Source organism: Lepus europaeus, chromosome 11 (assembly GCF_033115175.1).
Source record: "Lepus europaeus isolate LE1 chromosome 11, mLepTim1.pri, whole genome shotgun sequence".
Taxonomy (NCBI): domain Eukaryota; kingdom Metazoa; phylum Chordata; class Mammalia; order Lagomorpha; family Leporidae; genus Lepus; species Lepus europaeus.
Genome location: NC_084837.1, coordinates 16,197,393 through 16,215,845, shown reverse-complemented (window position 1 = coordinate 16,215,845; position 18,453 = coordinate 16,197,393). Strand labels below are relative to the sequence as shown.

The 18,453-nt window shown below is 38.5% G+C and overlaps 1 protein-coding gene across 1 annotated transcript in view; it reads right to left on the bottom strand.

The window, feature by feature from the left end:
- The window catches only part of GABRG3 (gamma-aminobutyric acid type A receptor subunit gamma3), a 651,067-nt gene that overhangs the window by 140,530 nt on the left and 492,084 nt on the right, over positions 1-18,453 (bottom strand). The window lies entirely within an intron of this gene.

Genomic DNA, 18,453 nt, shown 5'->3' with positions numbered 1-18,453 from the left:
TTAAGCAGACTTGCAGTTTACAAGGCCAATATACAAAAATAAATTATATTTTTAAACAATGGTAATGAAGAATATAAAAGGGAATTTACAAGGACGATTCAATTAAAAAAAAAACTTCCAGATGGCATTTTCTGGAAATTTGCAATTTTATTTTAAAAATGTATGAAAATTCATAAGACCTAGAACAGCCAAAATAGCCAAAACCAACTTGAAAGAGAATAAAGTAGGAGCTCTCATAAATTCCAATTTCAAAATCAACTAAAAACATTTAATAATCAAAATAGTGTGCTACTATCAATAAAGATTCACATATGGACAAGTGAAATATAACATAGTCCAGAAACAAGCCCTCCTACATAAAATCAGTTAATTTTTGCAAAGACAATTGATTAGGGGATAAAATAATCATTTCAATGAGTGATGCAAAGACAACTGGATATGCTCATGCAAAGGAATGCAGCTAACCTATCCCCTTCACCATCTGCAAAAAAATAGTTCCAAATTGATCATATACCTGGATGCCAGAAACTGTAAAATCCTTAGAAGAAAACTCAGAAACAGAACTTTATAATTTCATTAGGTAATAATCTTAGATGAGATAACCAAAGCAAAAACAACAAAAGACAAAGGGTAAATTCAATTTAGAAAAATTTTACATTTTTGGTGATCAAAATATACTATCAATAAAAAGAAAGACAGACAAGAGAATGCAAGAAAATATTTATATATTAAATAATACAATAAGGGAGTTGTATACAGAATATGAGTATTTAAAGAAATCCAAAAATTCAAGAGTAAAAAGATGACCCAGTTGAAAAACAGAGGAATTGTACAAACATATTTTCAAATAATGTATACAAAAGGTCAATAACTACCTTAAAAGATGCTCAACATCAACATCATTTGTTGTGAAATACCATTACATTGCCAGTAGGATGGCTAAAATAAAAATGACACTCAACACCAAAATGTGGAGAAATTAGAACCCTCCTACATTGCTGGAAGAGTTGTACAGTGGTATAGCCACTGTGAAAACTATTTGGCAGTCCCTCAAAATGCAAACATAGAGTTACCATATAAGCTAACAAATCCAGTGGTAGGTATAAGTCTCAGAGTATTGGAAATATAAATTAAAGTGTGTGCATGAATTTTCATAAATGACCAAAATTTTAAAACTTTTTTTAAACTTTCATTTAATGAATATAAATGTCCAAAGTACAGCTTATGGATTACAATGCCCCCCCCCCTTAACTTCCCTCCCACCCGCAACCCTCCCCTTTCCTGCTCCCTCTCCCCTTCCATTCACATCAAGATTCATTTTCAATTCTCTTTATATACAGAAGATCAGTTTAGTATATATTAAGTAAAGATTTCAACAGTTTGCCCTCACATAGCAACACCAAGTGAAAAATACTGTTGGAGTACTAGTTATAGCATTAAATCACAATGTACAGCACATTAAGGACAGAGCTCCTACATGATATTTTTTAAAAATTGATTAATTTTCTATGCAATTTCCAATTTAACACCAGGTTTTTTTCATTTTCAATTATCTTTATATTCAGAAGATCAATTCAGTATATACTAAGTAAAGATTTCATCAGTTTGCATCCACACAGAAACACAAGGTGAAAAATACTGTTTTAGTACTAGTTATAGCATCACTTCACATTGGACAACACATTAAGGACAGATCCCACATGAGACGAAAGTACACAGTGACTCCTGTTGCTGACTTAACAATTTGACACTCTTGTTTATGGCGTCAGTAATCTCCCTAGGCTCTAGTCATGAGTTGCCAAGGCTATGGAAGCCTTTAGGGTTCACCAACTTCGATCTTATTCCGACCAGGTCATAGTCAAAGTGGAAGTTCTCTCCTCCCTTCAGAGAAAGGTACCGCCTTCTTTGATGGCCCTGTTCTTTCCACTGGGATCTCACTCACAGAGATCTTTCATTTAGGTCTTCTTTTTTTTTTTTTTCCAGAGTGTCTTGGCTTTCCATGCCTACAATACTCTCATGGCCTCTTGAGCCAGATCTGAATGCCTTAAGGTTTGATTCTGAGGCCAGAGTGTTATTTAGGACATCTGCCATTCTATGAGTCTGCTGTGTATCCTGCTTCCCATGTTGGGTCGTTCTCTCCCTTTTTGATTCTATCAGTTAGGATTAGCAGACACTAGTCTTGTTTGTGTGATCCCTTTGACTCTTAGACCTATCAGTGTGATCAATCGTGAATTAAAGATGATCACTTGGACTAGTGAGATGGCATTGGTACATGCCACCTTGATGGGATTGTATTGGAATCCCCTGGCACGTTTCTAACTCCACCATTTGGGGCAAGTCCGATTGAGCATGCCCCAAATTGCACATCTCCTCCCTCTCTTTTTCCCACTCTTATATTTAACAGGGATCACTTTTCAGTTAAAATTGAAACACCTAAGAATAATTGTGTGTTAATTACAGAGTTCAACCACTAGTACTAGAACAAAAAAAAAAAATACTAAAATGGATATTTACATTGTACATCAACAGTCAGGACAAGAGCTGATCAAGTCACTGTTTCTCATAGTGGCCACTTCAACAGGTTTCCCCTTTGGTGCGAAGTTAGTTATTAAAAACTTTCTAAATGTCCATCAAAGAATGAATATTCCCACTGTAGTATCTGTATACAATGAAATATTATTCTACAATAAAACAGAATGCAGCATTTGTACATGTTACAATATGGACAAACCAAGAAAATTATACTAAGTAAAAGAAGCCATCCAACAAAGTCCATGTGTCAATCATTTATATAAAATACCCAAAAGAAGCAAATCCAGGTCCAGAAAGTGGTTATCAGAAGCTGAGGAAAGACAATGGCAAGCAACTCTTAAGATGTCTAGAGTTTATTTTGAGGGATGATGAAAATATTACAAAGATAATAAAATTCTGTGAATATGCTGAATAAACCTACTGACCTGATTAAAGTGATCAGTTATAAGAAATAACTTTCTTATTTCTTATTCCTATTTCTTATAAAAGTTATTATTTTAAAATGAGCCATCAGAACATTGTATTACAGGAGACTTGGGTCTGAGTCCAAGTACCATTACTAACACTGTAGGGTTCATTACTATGTAAGCATACCCAAAGTCAAACACAGTTAAATTGTCTTTTTACAGAAAAAGTTAGACAAAATTATCTCATAATTTCTGTTTATGAATAATTTATTGGTATAAGTGCTTTAGCTCCAAATCTTTAAAATTCAATTTTGTTTTGAAACTCTCAATCTGATCAAGTAATTCCTATTCCTAGATTGTACTTTCTAAATAATCAAATTAAATACATTAGGAGATTCACTGAGATCTGTCATTTTATTTTACCTAAATCTAGGGGCAGGCAAAATGAGGTATAGCCATGTGGCACACTGGAAAATGTGCTGCTTGAGATGCCCAACATCCCATATGTGAATGCCAAAATTTGATTGTGGCTTCTTTTTCTGATACAGCTTCCTGGTAATTCACCCTGGGAAGCAACAGGTGATTGCTCAGGGACTTGGTTCCTGCCTTCATGTGGGAGACCCAAATGATGTTCTGGGCTCCTGGTGTCAGTTTGGTCCAGCCTTGGCCAAAGAGGGTATCTGAGGAGTAAACCAAAGGCTGGAAGATCTCTCTCTCTCTCTCTCTCTCTCTCTCTCTCTCTGTCTCCATCTATCTAAAACAAAAAAGTCTAGTTCAACTTTATGTTTGCAATTTGTGAATTTTTTTGTCTTCTGTTCATGAAAATGTATAATGAACATGGCAAAAAGCTTGACTTCTCAGTTTCATACCTCATTTTCCCCCCTGACATGTAAACAGTGAGAGGTTTAGACTGGACATAAACATGTAGCCATTTTTGTTACAGGAAATCGGTTTGCAAATGAGCATGCATTTAAATTATTTTTTTCTGAAGCTTCATATTCTTGTGCAGAGAGCTGGATTGGAAGTGGAGCAGCCAAGACTTGAACTGGTGCTCACATAGGATGCTGGTGTCACAGGCAGAAACTTAACATACTGCATCACAGTGCAGGCCCCTTTTGTGTTGTTAACCAGAAAAATTAACAGGGAATGCGAAGATTCCAATGCTTTTGACTGTGTCATCCCCAGCTGGTTGACTAATTAGGGAACAATAGGTTAAACTGGTATCTAAAACACATATAAAAATAAACACTAAAATAAGATTTATACATATTTTATTTTTGAAATTTAAAAATATCCTCAAAATAACATTAATGTGTCAACAAGTTAGCAGAAGATTTTGCATGGTCTCATTTTAAAGTTGCCTACTTATTTAACCATTCATGTGAAAAAATAAGGACCTACTTTAGATTTCATTTTGTCAAACAGTTCCAGGCAGGGAAATACTATTTCTAGGAAGAAAATAACCACTAGCAATATATGTTTCACATAAATTACATGGTGGTATTCTTAAACATTCATCTCAGCTACATTTTCATAGTTAATGGACATATGCATGTTAAAATGTTATGTTACATGGTAATAGTTTTCAAATTGAATCTTCTCCACGTTAAACACATGTTTTTAGAATTTATTTGCTCAAGTCTTAAAAATTCAAAAAAGTTGAATTTTGACAAGCTACCCCAAAGGATGGGATTAACATATTTTGATTTGTGAAAGTATTCATGAATACATTCACATATAAATATTAGAAAGGGAGGAAATATAAATATTAGAAAGGAAAATGAGTAGAATAAAATTCCTCTTCCATTATATTGAAGAGAAAAAAATAAATGTAGTCAATTGAGTCACATTGCATTCAGTCCTTTTTTTGTTGTTTTTCTCACAAGGATTTGTTTGTAAACAAACATTGGAAAGAACTGGACATGGAACTAGGGTTTTACATCCAGATCTTTTTTTTTTTTTTTTGACAGGCAGAGTGGATAGTGAGAGAGAGAGAGACAGAGAGAAAGGTCTTCCTTTTTGCCGTTGGTTCACCCTCCAATGGCTGCTGCAGCCAGCGCATCTCGCTGATCCAAAGCCAGGAGCCAGGTACTTCTCCTGGTCTCCCATGCGGGTGCAGGGCCCAAGCACTTGGGCCATCCTCCACTGCCTTCCCGGACCATAGCAGAGAGCTGGCCTGCAAGAGGGGCAACCGGGATAGAATCCAGCGCCCCAACCAGGACTAGAACCCGGTGTGCCGGCACTGCAAGGCGGAGGATTAGCCTGTTAAGCCACGGCGCTGGCCTACATCCAGATCTTACAAATGATATTTTCTAAATATATATCAGAAGCCAGTCACATGCCATATGCCTGGTAACAATAATGAAAATGACATAACCAGTAACTACATATTTCCTCTGTGTTGTGTCTATGTAAAGATGTTTATATGGTGTATTTTGGTTAAGCTACGTCATAGCCCTAGGCAGAAGGCAGTTAATTATGCTCATTTTGCGAATGGCTTACAAAAGTGAAAGGTTTGACCCAAATGGGGAAGGCAAGACTTGATCACAGACTACTCAACAGCAAACACCTTGCTGTCACATTGCAGTGTTTATGATAATCTTTTTTTAAGATTTATTTGTTTGTTTGAAAGGCAGGGTTAACAGAGAGGGAGAGACAGAGAGAGGGAGAGATTGATCTTCCATCTGCTGGTTCACTCCCCAGATGGCTGCAACAGCCAGTGGTAAGCCAGGCTGAAACCAGGAGCCAGGATTTTCTTCCAGGTCTCCCACAAGCATGGCAGGGGTGCAGACTATTGTGGAATCTCCTGCTGCTTTTCCCAGGCCATTAGCAGGGAGCTGGATTGGAAGTGGAGCAGCTGGGACTCAAATCAGCGTGCATATGGGACACCGGCATTGCAATCATTGGCTTTACCCACTATGCCACAATGCCAGCCCCCAACTTTTCTAAAATTTATCTTTTACAGAAGTCAGATATGCAAGATGAATGAAATTGTAAAGAACAAGAACTTGAGAGAATCTCTCCCCTTCCCTTCCCACCATCCCTTCCCTTTATAACTCTCTCTGATCTAGCATTACATAGCATACCTGATAGTATATATTCTTTTTTTAATTTATTTTCTCCCCAAAGAAACCTTTTATTTAAGGAATACAGATTTCACGCATTTCATAAGCACAACTTAGTGATTCTTCCCACCACACCCACCTTCCCACCTCTCCTCCTCCTCCTTCTCCCACCTCCAGTCCCACTCTCCACCAAGATCTAGCCTCAACCTACTTCATACACAGAAGACCAACTCTATGCCAAGCAAAGAGTTCAACAATTTGCATGGAAAAAAATAAAACAAAACAAAAAACTGTTCTTCACCAGTTGAGACAAGAGCTGCTCAAAGTCACTGCATCCTGAAGTCAATTTCACTTCTCTTTTCCTTTTTACAAAATTTAATTAACTTTAAAGAAGTACCCAAGAGTGACACATCCCCTGCAAACACCTAGACATAACCAGAATACAACCCTTTGAGGACAGAGATCCTGCGTAGGAAGTCAGTGCACAGTGAACCCTGGTCTCAATTCAACAATTAACATTCTTATGTATGACGTCAGTGATCATCTGAGGCTCCTGACATGAGCTGCCTAGGCTATGGAAGCCCCCTCAATCCACAAGCTCCATCAGTATTTAGACAAGGCCATAAGCAAAAAAGGAAGTTCTCTCCTCCCTTCAGAGAAAATTACCTCCCTCTTTGATTATCATTTCTCTCCATTGGGGTCTCACCCACCAAGTTCCTTCATGTAGGACATTTTTTTGGCCACAGTGTTTTAGTTTTCCATGTCCAAAATGATCTCGTGGGCTTTTCAGCCAGACCATAATCCCTTAAGGGCTGACCCTGAGGTCAGAGTGCTATTTAAAGCGATTGTCATTCCATGAGTATGTTGTGTAGACTGCTTCCCATGTTGGAGCATTTCCTCCCTTTTAATTCTATCTATCATTATTACCAGACCCTTAAGCCTATACATTTGATCACCCTGACACTCAAGATGGTATTTTTACCATCCAGCTTAAGGAGATTCGGGGTCCCATGGAAAGATTTAAGGTGTACCCTTAGAAGTAAGTATGAAGGAATGTATGCAGAACCATAGAGCTTTACAGTTACAAATATGATACATTTCATAATTATAACTTTGGGAACACGGTGATTCTTCTCACCATGCCCACCCTCCCACAAATACTCCCAACCCCTCTTCTTCCTCCCTCTCTTAGTCCACTTTCATTTTTTTAATAAGATCTCAGTAAAAATGACAATCTTTTCAGGTTTTGGGTTCCTTAATCTGAAAATAGGTTGGAAAATACATTATATCATGTATCTAAAGATCAAATAAGATTATATCTACAGAGAACTCTTAAATGTGAGTGAATTAAGATGAGACATTTATATTTATTATAATTAGATATTAAATGAATAATACCCAAGTACTACAAATGCAATTATAAAATGATATTGTGGTATAATAGTAACATAAATCCTGTACAAAAGAAGATATTTAGTTTCACATTTTTGGATCATTTACCAGAAGAGAAAAAGATGAAATAATATATATTTCCTATGCTGGTAGAGCCCAAATATCAGATTTTGCTTGTCAATGAAAATTCTTAAGAGAACGTGATGCTGCTAAGTGTCAATATCACTCTACGGATTCCAGATGGCCCTGGACAACCTAGGGGTCCAAAACTATCAACGTTTATAAACATCATCCAGAGAATCAGCAGGCTGTCCATAATTTAACACTGTGTGTTGAGTCTTGTGTTTGTGTTTTTTGTTGAGTTAAAGAAGCAGTGATTGTATTTTCTATAAAATTACCCTGAAATAAGTTCTCATCTTGGACACCAATCTCCTGAAGGGCTAATTCTTTTGAATGCTGAAATGTGTTATTTTCCACCTCATGCCATAAGTATCAGCAAAACAAGCTTCATTATACTTATTAACCAGGCTTAACAAAACAAGGTTGACTTTATTCAATGCTGAGGTTCAAAGGGGGTAGCTTTTCTTTCTTTTTCCCAGCATTCATTTTTATGATCAGCTACATTCTTTCTCTGGCAATATATTTGGATTTTTTATCTTAGACCATAATTCTAATTTCTTGGACCATGTGTTTAATTCCTTGAGGAAATCAGGAAGTTTATATTCTAGGAAAGGAGTCTTTGGTATATATCTGATATTTAAATTCAGATTAAAATTGGTACAAATTCAGCCTGTGCTAAAGGATGATTATTTTATTTTTAAAGTCTTATTTATTTATTTATTCATTCATTCACTCATTCATTCAAAAGCAAACCAATTACAGGTTACCTGGCTATTTAAAAGAAATATTAATAAATCTAAAGAGAGACATAAACTCTAATACAATTGTAATGGGGACTTCAATACTCCACTTTCAGCAATGGACAGATCAACCAGCCAAAAATCAGCAAGGAAACAGCAGAACTAATGGACACTATAGACCAAATTATTTGAAATAAATTTCATTTGTTTATAAATTGCCCAGTCGCAGGTGTTTTGCTACAGCAGCACAAATGGACAAAGACAACCCTAACATAAGACACACTATTGGCACTGACTGTTAGGCATGAGTTAAATGCCCCTCTGTGAGTCACATGGTTGGCACAGGCTATCTGGAGTGGCCTTGGTTCTCCAGGTAAACAGATATTGTTACCATTCAGAATAGTCCAAGAGTTTAGAAATGACCTTGTAAGAGCTGAGGGAAAAGTTTAGACCTCTTTCTGGAAAAAAAAATAACTCTTTTCTGTAGGTAAGAACATTAATCTAATTAATTGAGCATGGTCAATATTTATTGGGTATATGTTATATGCCACCTTTATACTGAACATTTCAAAAGCATGAACTCACTTAATTCCATACACTACCGACCATCATTAACCTCATTATACACATAAGAAAGTACAGATGTAAATACAGTAAATAGCTTTCTAAAATTCTCATAGCTAATAAAATGTAGAGTGGATTTGAAACCAGAAACTACACTGAGCTCTTCCACACACATGAGCTCAATATTAACTGATATATAAACCATTTCAGTGTAATAACACAAGTGTAAGGAAAGCGTTAACACAGTAGATCTATTAACTCTATTTGTGTGACTCCAAGAAAGTCTGAAACTGTGACTGATTCAGGGCCAAGCCCTGGAAATGTGGTTCTCTGGATTTTTTTTTTTATTATTATAATGGCTGATGAGGTGTTTTTTTTTTTTTTTCACCTGGAACCGTGTCATACCAATTTGTCAGATCTGCACAAACATCAAAATTAATGATATACACAAGGTTTCATTGTTAGGGTCCTGAATTCCAGTAACCATTGCATAAGGTGTGTTCAGAGTCAGCCCTCCCTCCATCAAATCCTCAGGACTCCTGGATTCAGACTGGCTTCCCTAACAGAGATATTTCACTCATGCTAGTGAGAAAGCACTCCTGTGTGGCCCAGGATAAGGAAGGACTCAGAAACAGTCTGTTCTTTTGTGTCATCAGCCCTAGTGAGTGACTAATACCTGGAGGTTGTCCTGGGACCCTCCCAAACAGGACTAAACTCATGCATGACCTTCTCATTTGAGCCCCTGATTTCTGTCACATTAATGATTCCAATGCTGGACATTTTGTGCCTCAAAATTAAGAAGGTGTAGCAAGAAAACGCTAAAGGGGAGGAAAGTATTAGTCATGCTGAGCACTCAACATTGGTAGATTTCCAGCCCGACTCACATGGATGCCTAACTCTTGTGGGGAATATTATATATGTTAAAGTTTTTGATAGGTTTTTCTCTTCTGTAATGGTTTTGGATAATGGAAACAAGATGGGATGGAGATTGTTAATTGGCAATAAATAGCCACTGGTCATATTACTTGTCTGGGTCCTCTGGAGCTGTTTTAATGTATGGGCCTTCTTTCTCATGAATATCAGAGAACTGAGCCCTTCTGCTTGGTGCTGACATAAATCCTGTAGAAATGGTATCCATCCGTCTAGGTTCCCTTGGGAAGTGAGACATCGTATGCAGTATGTGCCCCTTTTGAGAGTGTCAGAAGAGTGCTGTCATGTGAGGGCAGATTTTCTTTGCTATCCTACAATAACTATGGATTTTTTTTTCACTTTAATAGTTACATGTTTATTTTAATTACATGTTAAGAATAAATCTAAGCATACTTCGAACTCATTTCAGATATAATACTGCATACAGTGATGGTGTTTTGTAAAATAAATTTAGATAAAAGTATGATGTATATTATAATAGAAGTAGAAAAATTCATAAAAACAGCCCATGAGTGTTTGAGGATTAGGAGACATAATATTCTAGTAGTGTGCAGATTCCTTCTCAGGCATGCCCAGGAAATGAGAATCACCTATGGCTTTATATATTTGGATATTTCATTTGATCTCTCTCTGGGCTTCCATTTATTTGCTGGCCAGAAGCTCCTCAAATCCTTCTGACCACAGCAGTGCTTCCTCTGGGGGAGGCAAAGCGAGCACAGCCTTCATAGATATAATTTCCCCGATAAATTCGCATTGTGCGCTTGGCTTTTCTGCAGACGTTCAGGATACAGGATATCCCAAAGTGCCGCGTGTGCAGCAAGCCGCATGTACTCACGAGGACCGTTCCTCCCGCTTTTCTACACTCTTGGTGCCACGCATATTCACCAGCCCCCACGCTCGCGTGCGCGCACACAACACACACTACTAGCCCCATAACTATGGATTTTTTACATTAAACTGGAAAACTTGTTTGAACAAAGGGGTCAGACATCAAGAAAACAGTGCATTCACTTAAGGTACATAGCTGCTTGTTTTTTAAATATGTTCATTTGGTATGACTTTTTAAGTTTTATCTAAACATTTTGCTTTATTTTCATCATTACTTTGTCAAGGAAAATGTGAAAAACTGCAGATTTTGTCAAAGCATAATAAGTGTACATCTTTTATAAACACAATTTCCTACCATTGACATAATGTATAACTTCTTTATAGCTTTAATGATAATAAATAAAAATTATATATATTTAAGGTATAAAATGATTTGAGATATGTATACACTGTGAAATGTTTAACAGAATCAAGATAATTAACATATCCATAGCCTCACATATTTACTTACTTTTTTTTTATTAAACTTTTATTTAATGAATATAAATTTCCAAAGTATAGCTTGTGGGTTACAATGGCTTCCCCCTCCCATAACTTCCCTCCCACCCGCAACCCTCCCCTTTCCCGCTCCCTCTCCCCTTCCATTCATGTAAAGATTCATTTTCAATTCTCTTTATATACAGAAGATCAGTTTAGTATATATTAGGTAAAGATTTCAACATTTTGCCCACATAGCAACGTAAAGTGAATAAACTACCATTGGATTACTAATTATAGCATTAAATAGCAATGTACAGCACATTAAAGACAGAGATCCTACATAATTTTTTTTTCAAATTAATTAATTTTCTATGCCATTTCCATTTTAACACCAGGTTGTTTTTTTTTTTTTCCATTTCCAATTCTCTTTATGTACAGAAGATCAATTCGGTATATAATTAGTAAAGACCTCATCAGTTTGTGCCCACACAGAAACACATAGTATAAAAATACTGTTTCAGTACTAGTTATAGCATCACTTCGCTTTAGACGACACATTAGGGACAGATCCCACATGGGGTGTAAGTACACAGTGACTCCTGTTGCTGATTTAACAATTTGACACTCCTGTTCATGGCGTCAGTAATCTCCCTAGGCTCTAGTCATGAGTTGCCAGGGCTATGGAAGCCTTTAGAGTTCGCTGACTTCGATCTTATTCCGATAGGGTCATAGTCAAAGTGGAGGTTCTCTCCTCCCTTCGGAGAAGGGTACCTCCTTCTTTGATGGCCCCGTTCTTTCCACTGGGATCTCACTCACAGAGATCTTTCATTTAGGTCTTACTTACTTTTTGTCTGTGACTATGAGAACACATAAAATCTATTCTATTACCAGATTTCAAGTACCCAACACAGCAATGTTAACAATATTCACTATATTATACATTAGATCTCCAGAATTCATTCATCTTGTGTAACTGAAACATTGTGTCCTTTGACCAGCATCTTTCTAATTCCTTTCCCTCCAGCCCCTGGTGTCCATCAAGCTACTGCCTCTCTATCTTCTATTCACATGAGACCATGCAACATTTCTCTTTCTGCATCTGGATTATTTCACTTATTTAGTACTATCTTTAATAACTTATCTCTTCTTTTTCTTGCCTCTTTTTTCCTTAGACTTATCTATTTTTAATAATTTTTTAAAATTCTGTCTTTTCACTCTATTCGAACAATCTGGCTGAAAACCTTTCCAAAGAGAAGCTGAGAAAGGTTTTGAGAGAAGGGATAGTCTAACAAAAAAGGGAGTTTACAGGATAGTGATTACCATCTATGGAAATGTGACATTGAAATAATGTATTGTTATTTGTTTTGTGAAAATTAAAGTTTTCAAGGAAGCCTTGGTCATAATACCCAGAAAGGTAAAAGTACAATTTTTAAGTTAATTTCAGTATTTAAAAAAAAAAATCAAGCACTCAACATATGTGACTCTTGGCGTGTTTTAAGTACATCTGAAATATTCTGCTCTTCAAGTCTATCCTGTTCATTTCTATCTGCAAGTTTCCAACCTATTAGTAAGAAAAGTGAATTGACATGTTGTAATCCTAAATACCAATGATCAAAGTTCAACGTGGTTTCTGAGCCATGCTTCCATCACACAGGTGTGAAGTGGGACTGAAATCTTGCTAGCCATCTGCCAACCACTCTTCTTACCTTAAAGATGTATTTTACTATTTCATGTAATAATAATGGGGCTGTGTTATGCATAAATGAGCTAGACAAAGCTACCTATGTACAAACATGCCTTAGTTACAGAGGAGCTCTTGAAATTCTAAACAACGGGGTCTGGTGCTATGGTGTAGAAGGTTAAGCCTCCACCTCTACTGCTGGCATCCCATATGGGCACCAGTTCAAGTCCTGGCTGCTCCACTTCCAATCCAGCTCCCTGCTGGCATGCCATGGAAAGCAGTGGAAGATGCCTCAAGTGCTTGGGCCCCCGTACCTATGTGGGAAACTCAGAGGAAGCTCCTAGTTCCTGGCTTGTGAACCAGTGGATGGAAGATTCTCTCCCCCCCCTTTCTGACTTTTAAATAAATAAATAAGAGTTCTCTTTTTAAAAAAAATCTAAACATCTTCTTGTTTTATCACCTTGCATACCATGACATATCCACACATTCAATCCTTTGGTAAAAACAACGTGAACTCCCTCTTTTAAGTGCAAATAACTCTGGGCTGAGTGGAATAGGGGACGGGAGCATGCAGAGACCATGTACACCATTTCTTCCTTATGGTTCATCAGTTGAACAGATTAGATTATGCTAGACAACTGCAAAAGCTTAAAGGGAACAGGAGACAGAACAGAAAAACCACTTAGAAGAAGCAAAGGTCAAAATTTCAACAGGCTTGAAGATTGTGTCAGGGCCTTGGTTCAGTGGGTACTGTGATGTGAAGCTCTGGTAAGAGAGGATTAGTCAAGTGTCTGGACAAATGAAAAGACATTCAGAAAGAGTCAGGCCAGAGCTGGTGGATGCAAAAGGTGCAAAGGCACTTTGTATTTAGAAAGAAGACAAATCATCTCATGGTTAAAGAAGTCGTTCTTCATTTTAAGGATAAAGATGTACCACACAGATGCAATGGCTGATACACTAATTACAGCATATTGAGATGTTTGTATATTATGAAAGGTGCAGTATCCAGATATTCAGAATTGGAACTGCATGTATTACCGTCCTGTCATTAGAGGCATCTCTTGCAACAGTCTACTTGGCCTGAGCAGCCAGTCCACCCAGCTCTGGTAAAGTCCCGAGTTGTCATGGAAACCACTTTCCTGAGACCTGGCTCCATGCCTGCAGACTATGGGTACTGATTTAAATGATTTGACTTTTAAAAACATAAATTGATAATGCAAGAAAAATAGTTTAAAGATTATTGAAAGTTGTGCCATAATTACTCTGTATATCTTTTTTACCCTTCCATTGACCTCAGCTGGGAAAAAAACAAAACAAAACATGTCGTGTTTTAGAAAAGAACTATGTTTTAAAAGTGTTATTCATATGTTTACTTACCTATTCCTTAATGTACTCTTTCTATAAAAGCTACCTGCATACACAGGACTCTTTGGGGTTCAATGTGGTACACAGGCTTACGCCTTCACAGCAGAACCACCAGAATGCATCTGATGGATAGAAGTTGGATCTGTCACAGTGTGGTTTATCAATCTCATCCCAAGGCAGGCCTCAATGCCTGACCCTACAGAAAGTGCCCTTGTGCCTTCTGGCTTTCAAATGACCCATCGTCACACTGTGGATGGATGATCTCTGGTGCAAAATGGTCAAGGAAAAGCCCACAGGCAGGTCTGTTTCCTGAGACTGTACACCTTCCCCCGTGTGTGCTCTGTGTCTTGTGTGGTATTGGTCACAGGAGACCTCTCCTTCTGTTCCCATTTTTCCCTTGCTAGGTTAGAGGGACACTGTGGCATAGGGATGCCTCAAGTTGGAGCCACAGATGAACTGACTGAGTCCCCTGACCTCCACATTCATCTTGGGAAGGAACTCTGGGTCTTCCACCACCTATTGCTGTGAGCATGTAGTGCTTTATCGGAAATATTGGAGTTCACAAACTCCTTCTTCATTCGGGGTGAGTCTGCACCACCTCAGGCTAAATATTACTTGGAGCCCATGTGTTGTGGTGTCTTTGTTCCAAGGTGCAATTATCTTGTCCATCTTGTTGTGGTGTCCTTACTGCTACATCTGGACATATCTTGGATATCTTGGTAGCTGTCACCCTGGGGCTTTCCTGCATCCCTTTCACTTAACCTCCCCCTTCACATATGAGAAAAAGAGATCTGGAAAGGAATAGTGGTGGAGGTAGAATTTGAACTTCCATTTGCCAAATGTCAAAGCCACTGGTCATTGTAATCTTCTGTGGCACTATGATTTGTCACATGCATGTTTTGCTGTGTCACAGCCTTGGTCAGAAGCTAAAGGATGGGCCACAGTGGAGCAGGGAATGGCATCCAAGGTCCCAACTCTGACTGCTGCCAGGACTGAGATTTAGATCTGGATTGGGGGTAGGGAAGTGAGGAACTGCCTTCTTGGGAGGATTCTTACAGCCTCTGAAGTGCAAAAAAGCTCTCCCTAGGATTAAGAGCAGTTGGTACCAGCATGATTCATTTTCTTGCCTACTATTTAAGATCTTTCCCTTCATGAGCATTGCCTCTAGCTAACAACATCAAGCATTCATTGTTAGAGGGAAAAGACACAACAGAAGACAACACCAGAAACAAAAGTCATCCCAGAAGGAAACAGAGAGCCAGGACATGAAGTATATTCACTAAAAAAAATGTGGTACATATACACTATGGAATACTATTGAGCTGTAAAAAAAGGATGAAATCCTGTCTTTCACAACAAAATGGATTTTACTGGATACCATTAAACTTAGTGAAACAAGCCAATGTCAAAAGCACAAATACTACATGTTTTCCTTGATCTGTTGGTAACCAATAGAGCATAAAATAATGTAATGTATATGAGCAATATTGACATTTTGAGAATTGATTATTGTTTACAGCCCCTTGTTTCTACTATTGAGGAACAGTGTTTTTTTCTTCCTACTATTTATTGAATTCTTTACTTGGTGGATGGCTAACCTTATGATTATAAAATAAACTGAAAATATATTATTGTAAAAATTAAAAGAAAGAATAAAATGGGAAGGAAAAGGGAGTGTGGGATCATGGGTAGGAGGGACAGTAGGGTAGGAAATATCACTATGCGCCCAAATCTGTATATATAAAATGCATTACATTTGTTCATGTTACATTGTTAAAAGGTGAAAAATATTCAGTTTTTTTAAAAAGAATAATGCAGCTTGGCAGACAAGGGTGACAGATCATGCCCATTACAGAGAGAAAAATGACCTGAAAGTTAAGCACATGGTGATGAGCAACTTCCAAGAGGTGCGGGAGATCCCACAGTGTGGCATGTCTTACCAGACAGAGGAGTAGCAAGGAATGAGGGGTAGATCTAACAAGAAGTGAGCGACTAGCTCATCTCCTGAGTGTCTGGAATAGTACAGACATTTCCCACTCACCTGGTTGTTTAATCCTCTCAAAAGTCCACTGGAAATTGATGACTTGAGTCTACCACCAAAGGCTGATGCTGAAGAGAACTGAGAAACAAGTCCAATAGCAAATACTTAGGGAACATAGAAATAGACTTTAACCCATGTCTGTGGCCTGTCAACCTTGCACTAGGTTTATACCAGCTTCAGAGCTTTCAGTGATTAAACAACTGTTAGCCTTAATAGAGAGGGAACCACTGCCTAGACCTAGGACAGGGAGAAGAAGATACACTTGGCTCAAGACTATCTTGTTATAGAGTAGAGGTGGAGATGCCATACGAGATACTGGCCATAACTGTGGTGAAGGAGTATTGACAGAGGCTCCCATGGAAGGAAGTGTTTGCCCAGAAGAGAGATTGTGTATTTTTTTTTTTTTGACAGGCAGGCTGGTCAGTGAGAGAGAGACAGAGAGAAAGGTCTTCCTTTTCCATTGGTTCACCCCTCAATGGCCGCCGCAGCTGGTGTACCGCGCTGATCCGAAGCCAGGAGCCAGGTGCTTCTCCTGGTCTCCCATGGGGTGCAGGGCCCAAGCACTTGGGCCATCCTCCACTGCACTTCCAAGCCACAGCATAGAGCTGGACTGGAAGAGGAGCAACCGGGACAGAATCTGGCACCCCGGCTGGGACTAGAACCTGGTGTGCTGGCACCGCAGGCAGAGGATTAGCCTATTGAGCCACGGTGCCAGCCGAGATTGTGTATTTATGCCCAATCAAATGTGAGGATGTACATGGAACAGAAGGGAGGTACTTTGTGGAGATCAGTGAACAGGTGCACAAGGCAGCAGGGACTTTGGGGGTAGAAGACTATATGTGAAGGAGCAGAAGTGACTTTCACAGATGAACAATCTAAGCCACTAGCACAATGTTCCATCCAGAACACATCAGAAGCTTTGGAGCTAGAGAGAAATGTAACTATGGGTAGTAGGAGTAAATTTGGAAGCTACCTGTCAACTAAAGAGTACTGAAAATATATTGGAGAGAATCTGTCCATATCTACAGGATTGGCTATCACCAATGTTAACTGATTTCAAAGGCAATGTCAATTAAGGAGAAGTTTGCTGAAGGGGCCAGAAATGTCAACTAAAGGATGAGTGGCGGCATTCCTGGGCTCCACCCTCCATTCTGACTCATGACAACTAAAAATGTCTCCAGACATTGCCTTGTGTCCTCTAGCAGAGCAATATCACTTCCAGCAGAGAGTCACTGCTCTAGAGAATTATATTAAATGACAGAACTATTTATTATAGGCAATCAGCCTTTACAGCACACTTACGTCATTTCAATATTTCTCTGCAGTTAGCAATTTTAGGTAAGTTCATATTATTTAGATTAATTCATAGAATTGTGAACAAGTAAAAAGCTGAACAAGCTGAACATGAGCAACTCTTCCTAGATCTGTAAGAAAAGTGAACTTGCAGGGCAAACCACTGCCCCCAGCTGGGGAGACTGACAGGCAAGTGGAGAGGATCGCAATTTACTGGAGCAGAAACCCAGGAGCTGCAATCTCCCCAGGAATCCATGCAGGGCAGGCGAAACTGACCTGTGATTGATGGAATTGCTGCGATTCTGTGTTGAAGTTTCTGAAAGATTAAAAGCTCCAGGGGGATTCAATCATTGAGGAACCCCCACAATTTTTGTGGGTTTTTCCCTCCTGAAGCTCTACCAGATTGTTAAAGTGAAGATCAGAGAAAAAGGCTCCCATACTTCCAGCAGGGTCAGGGGAAAAGAGAGCATTTTGAAATGGCAATGGAGCCTTTGTTCTTAACAAAGCCTGCTCACAAGAGTAACTGTTTAACCACAGCCTCACCTTAGTCTAACTGTTCTGAAGCAAGGGAAAGCTCAAGGCCAGCCAGCTCTAGTGCATCTCTCACCAAAGGAGAGAGTGAGGGCTGGGAAGCACATGTACATTCACAGCCCTGAGACAGTGACTCACTCAACAATTGAGGCCTGATCCTGAGATTAGGGAACGCTTTCCTTCTCCTCATACCTCACTACCCATTGAGAAGAGACTATTTAATACTATTTCTTTTATATGGTACATATGTCTGGCTATCAAGAAAAAAAAAATCACAAGACAAACTAATAGGTAAAAAGAGTTTGAAGGGGTAGAGCAAGCACCAGAACTAAATTCAGGATACAGCAAGGCTTCTGGAATTATTAGACCAGGAATTTAAAGCAACCATGAATAACGTACTAAAGGCTCCTATGCGTAAAGTAGACCACATACAAGAACAGAGAGGTAATGTAAGCAGAGATATGGACAATCTAGGAAGAAAAAT